The following is a 6000-nucleotide window of genomic DNA, read 5'->3' as shown; positions in this document are numbered from 1 at the left end:
TCTATAGCTTCCAAGTTCATTTGGGTCTAAATTTGGTTTTTTGATAAGAGGCTTAATTACAGCCAGCTTAAAGGGTCCTGGGACATGTCCTAGATTAATAGACGAGTTGATTATGTTACAAATGGGCTCAATTACAGCAGGTAGTAACTCTTAATAAAGTAGTCGGAATGGGGTCTAATAAGCATGTCGTCGGATGTTGCAATAATTTTAATTAAATCTTCCTGATTTATAGGAGAAAAACACTCTAGCTTTTCTTTTTGGGTGACGGTTGAAACTAATTCTTCCGACAAACTTGGAGGTTTGGTTTTAGCTATGTTGTCTCGTATTATTTCGATTTTCTCGGTAAAAAAATTCATGAATTCATTGCTACCAAGGTGCGGCGGAATACCCAGGTCAGGTGGAGTCTGTTTGTTTGTTAATTTAGCAATTGTACTAAATAAAAACCTTGGATTGTTTTTGTTATTTTCTATGAGGTTACGGAAGTGCTCGGCTTTTGCTGCTTTTAGTGCCTTTTTGTAACAGCTTGTACTCTCTTTCCATGCAATTTTAAAGACCTCTAATTGGGTTTGTTTCCATTTTCGCTCCAGTTTACGCGTTTCTCTTTTTAGGGCGCTAAAAAGTGTTATTATACCATGGTGCTATGTTCTTTTCATTTATCCTTTTTGACTTCATAGGTGCGACCGCTTCTAATGTATTAGAGAAAATAGTGCCCATGTTGCTGGTCATGTCATCGAGCAATTTTATATTCGTTGGAAAGGTTATTAGAGAAGTCAGATCTGGCAAGTTCTTTACGAAACTATCTTTAGTAGTTGAGGTGATTGTTCTACCTTGTCGATAACGAGATATACAACTGATTTCTGCAGTGCGCAGTGTACATGTTATAAGATGGTGATCGGAAACATCGTCGCTTTGAGGTATAATATCGATATTGGTTAGATCGGCTCCGTGAGATATAATCAAGTCTAGGGTATGATTAAGGCGATGAGTAGGTCTATTGATGTATTGTGTTACACCACAAGAGTCTAGTAGTTCTTTAAACGCCACAGCTAATGGATCGTTAGCACTGTCTACGTGGATATTAAAATCTCCAACAATCAGTACTTTATCGACGTTAACCAATAGATCCGATATGAAGTCTGCGAACTCTATCAGAAAATTAGTGTAAGGCCCAGGGGGTCTATTCACAGTAACCAATGTAAGAGAGACCAATGATTTTTTACTTTTGTTTGGAACTGTTATGTTCAACGCAAGCATTTCAAATGATTTAAATGTATGCATTGTTCTCCGAGTAACGGTAAGAAAGTCTCTAAAGATTGTTGCGACACCACCACCTCGACCAACTGGACGTGGCTCATGAATATAACCGTAGCTTGGAGGAGTAGACTCATTTAGACCAAAATAATCATTTGGCTTAAGCCAGGTTTCAGTGAGGCAAAGTATATCAAAACTGTTGTCTGTGATCATTTCATTTACAATAACTGCTTTTGGATTTAGTGATCTAATATTAAGTAGCCCAAACTTTAGGCGTTGGTTTTGCTCATTAAATATATTGTCTTTTGGTTAAATCATGATAAGATTTTTTCTCTGACTTTTAAATAAATTATTATTTGGTTGTATTATTCGGGGGACAGACACAGTCTCTATGCATTTGAAAGCAGTAACATTCTTAACAGTTGGGTGAGAAGAACACAGACTGTAGTTAAAATTTGTACTTACTAGTCAAATGGTGCGTAGCGTCTTTGAGATGTTGTCAGACAGAATTTCCGCTCCAATGCTGCTGGGGTGCAGCCCGTCGGGGCGGAAAAGCCTAGGTCGCTCCCAGAACAGATCAAAATTATTTACAAAGAGCAGCTTCTGTTCAATACACCATGACATTAACCAATTATTAAGCGTAAATAGTCTACTGAACTTTTCGTTCCCTCGTCGGTAAGTTGGAAGCGGCCCTGATACGATGATCCTCGCCGTGGGCGATGCGTTGCAAACAGTATCGACCAGACTCCTGAAGTCCCTCTTCAGGATCTCCGACTGCCGCATTCTCACATCATTCACCCCCGCGTGCAGAACTACTGCTCCTACTCTTGCATCCTCCTTCAGAATCGCAGTTCCCGTCTCATTTGCGTGATTCAAGTCAACTCCCTTTTTTACAAGCCAATAAGTTTGATATTCATTCACCTTCGGACTTAAAACTTGGCAGACTGCTTACTTTCAAACACGGCAACATAACAGACTGCATGCAATGTAATTTTCATGACCTAATGTTACTTACTCTTTAAAGCCCTTTTACAGACTCAAATCTCGTTGGGTATGATGTGACGAACGGCATTCTGCAATTTTCTACCAATCTTCTCCTCAGATCCTCTCAGGTATGATGGAGATCATCAGTAGACAGACATTTTCAAGATTCTACAGAGATGTTTAGTTGGGTTCAAGCCCAAGCACTAGCTGGGCCACTCAAGCAAATAGACAGAGTTGGCACCCTTGCATTGATTTAGCTGTGTGCTCAATTTCATGTTGGATAATTAACCTGCTGCCCTGTCCAAGGTTCTGAATGTTCTGGGCTTGGTTTTCATGATCATTATCTCTGTATTTTGTGCCGCTGAGCTTTTCTTCTTCTCTGACAAATGCCCTAGTCCCCGCAGCTGAAAAACAACCCCACATCATAATGCTGTTTCCACCACACTTTACTGTTGAGATGGTATTCTACAGGTGTTGAGCAGTGCCTGATTTTTTCTGGACATGGTGCAGACCAGAGAATCTTGTTTCTGACAGTTTGAAAGATTTGTTGAAGTACGTTTATTAATATTTTTTAACATTAATTCATGTGTCTTCACTGATCAAATGCTTGAGTCTGGCCACTCTGCAAAAAAGCCCAGATTGGTGGAGTGTTGCAGTGATGTTTGTCCTTCTGTAAGTTTCTCTTATCTCCTTATTTGATCATTAAGCTCAACCAGAGTGAGCTCTACCACGAGATGTAATACAGCTCTACGCTGTTACCAAGACCCTTCTCCATCGATGGCTCAGTTTGGACTGGAGGTCAGCTCAAGTAAGATATCTGGTGGTTCCAAACTCTTTCATTAAGGATTAACGGAGGCTACATGCTTCTGTGGACCTTCAAAACAGTGGATTTTTTCCAGGCGTGTTTCCCAGATCTGTGTCTTGAAAGAATCCTCTCTCTGAGGCGCTAATGGCAGTTCTTTTAAGCTCATGTATTGGTTTTTACTTTGGTATGCATTTTCAGCTGTTGCACCTTTTATTGATAGGTATGTACCGCTCAAAATCATGCTTTTTCAATTAAATTTACCACATGAGAACTCCACTCGATGTGTAGAAACATCAACAAGCAACAAATGCTTCTGAGCTAAATTTGAAGTGTCCCAGAGTCTGGTAAAATACTTATGCAATGTACTTAAATCAGTTTTTAATTTTTAATAAATATGCAAATATGTCTTAAACCATTTTTTTGTTTTGTCATTATTGTGCATGGAGTGTAGATGAATGTATTTTTTTTAAAAATTTTAAGATAATGCAGTATCATATCAAAATGTGAATGAATTAAAGGGGGATGAATACATTTCTAAGGCACTGCATATTTTCTCTTAAGAACAGTTTTGTGAATCCGCCCCCAGATTTTTTTGTCAAATCGACCTATAGACAGCCTGGCTCCAAAAATTTTAATCCAGGCCTGACAAGGAAGGTGATCGGTAGGGCAGGATCAAGCTAATAAAAAATATAAATGGCGGCCAAAACACCAGTCCGAGTATAGTTTTAATTTTCACTTCCAATCACTTTTGATTGCAATGCCTATTTTTTCATGAAATATTGCAGCACTTATTGTAAATAGTTTATCAATGTGGGTCATTCTCTTTTAAAAATCGTGTGCCCTCAAAATCTTTAGCGTAAATCTGAATATGCACTTCCGTCCTGTTATGACTATCCATCTTCGATGATATTCGAGACGGCTTGGGTGTAGCATACATTAACTGCTCCCCTTCATCTGTCAGTCTACTGCCAGTTACATTTCATTTGCAAGGGTTGTTTTTATATATCCAATAAAGGGAAGAGAAAGATAAAGGCACGCCCACTATTTTTCTCTTCAAAATTCCATTTCAACAGCCAATAGCAAATCCTGTCTTCTTTCATTTGATTGGACAGTAATCCTTGCCTTCATTCACTTGTTTGGCCACCTTAATCAGATTGAGATTGACAAGCGCTGTTAGACAGCTGGACGTCCCAACTACTTATTAAGACCAATGATATTGGACCCACTCACTTTTACGTCTCTAATTTAGCACATATGTCAGTCACTTTACATTCACCGTCAGTCAAATCTATTTCACATGACGAATACATAATAAATCAAACTCCATTCAGCATTTTGGTTACATTTTTGACTTCCACACTACAGCTTCCTCAAATTCATTCCACCTGGCTCATTCAGAATCCATAAAAATAAACTTAATTCTGTTTCGATAAAGCAAGGTTAACAAATTTATATATTACATTATAGCCTAGAGTGTAAATTATTATATTTATTAAAATGATTAAATGGATGCCAACTAATAGGGACAATAAAGACCCCCATACTAACCCTAATTTCTTCCTTTTGTTAAAAAGAAATGGCTGTACAATCTGATATGTAATATGAAATATAGAAGCAGGAGCTAGGCAAAAGGTGGATTCGAACTTCCGACTCCCATGTGTAGACCACATAGGAGATCAGTTATCTTATCATTTTCGATAGTATTTTACGGCCATGAATAAAACTTTGACGGGGGCCCCAATCCCCCACCTGCATACCCAGACGTTACGCCGCTGGTTTTACATGACAAATAAACAGCTCAGCAAATTCTGTGTTTATTGTTAGATGGCTCATGCTTATTCAAGTCTACCTCACTCTGACAATAAAAAACTAAATGGAAATGATAAGAAAATATAATATGTCCTAAAACTGTGCAATTTGATAGGAAATATATTCAGAATTATAATTTTATAATCACATAATCATAGCCAGTGGAAGTTTTTATCCATTTTTAAAAAAAAGATTTTGGACAAATGTAGGGACAATATGAACAAACCTAATTGCTAATTTCCACTGAGTGGTACGGCTCTGGGCGGTTCAGTATGCTATGGTTGGGGACTGCAAACCTTGATCCGTCTTGCGCTTCAACTGCCCACAGTACCCTTACTTAATGGGATGGTGTATGCCGGAAAGTATTGCTTGTATCATGCAAGTGATGATTCTCTGTCAACCAATCAACATTCCACAGTGAGTCTAGATCCACTCTTTCAGTACTGGACTACTTTACAAGGTACCCTAATGAAAGGGTCACAAAAAAGTGGAAGAAGAAATCCAAAATAAGCTTGTGGAAGGTGTGTACTATGGGCCATTACCGAGAGCTGTTTTTGCTTTCCAAGTGTAGGACTGGTCTGTTCAGTGAATGGCAGGAACAAGCAGCACATTCAGTTCAGACCACACTGATGGGTGGATACGTTAAAAGGGTTCAGTCCAGTTCCACCCCTGCTTCATTCTACAAAATGTTGTTCTGCGATAAATGTACTATTTGTACAATGTTTTTATCTATTTTACATATATTTGAACAGTAATGATACTTAAAGAATTACACTTTGAAATGTTCATGCTGTCCTGTTTTGATTGCAATGTGCACGGCCGGTAAGACAAAAAGCCAGGGAAAATAAGAAAACCTCAGATCATCCATTGGCATTATTCCTATAATAAGTGAACTGTAAAGTACTGGACTATATTTGTCGAATATTTACTTAAAATTTGTAAATCTGCTCGTGTTGTTTTTGCTAGGCTTTATGGTCACTGAAGTCTTTTTCCACAGCACTAACTATCTGAAGCACATAGACAGAATACGTCCGTTTACACTGTGAGAACTTCCTGTCCGTCTTTACATAGGAAATATTCTAGTCTATTCTATTAACAGATCTGTGAGTTTATTCATCTGTATCCGAACACCTGGAACATCAGGAAATAAC

This window comes from Triplophysa dalaica, chromosome 13, assembly GCF_015846415.1.
Source record: "Triplophysa dalaica isolate WHDGS20190420 chromosome 13, ASM1584641v1, whole genome shotgun sequence".
Classification (NCBI taxonomy): Eukaryota; Metazoa; Chordata; class Actinopteri; order Cypriniformes; family Nemacheilidae; genus Triplophysa; species Triplophysa dalaica.
Note: the sequence above shows the minus strand (reverse complement) of the source record.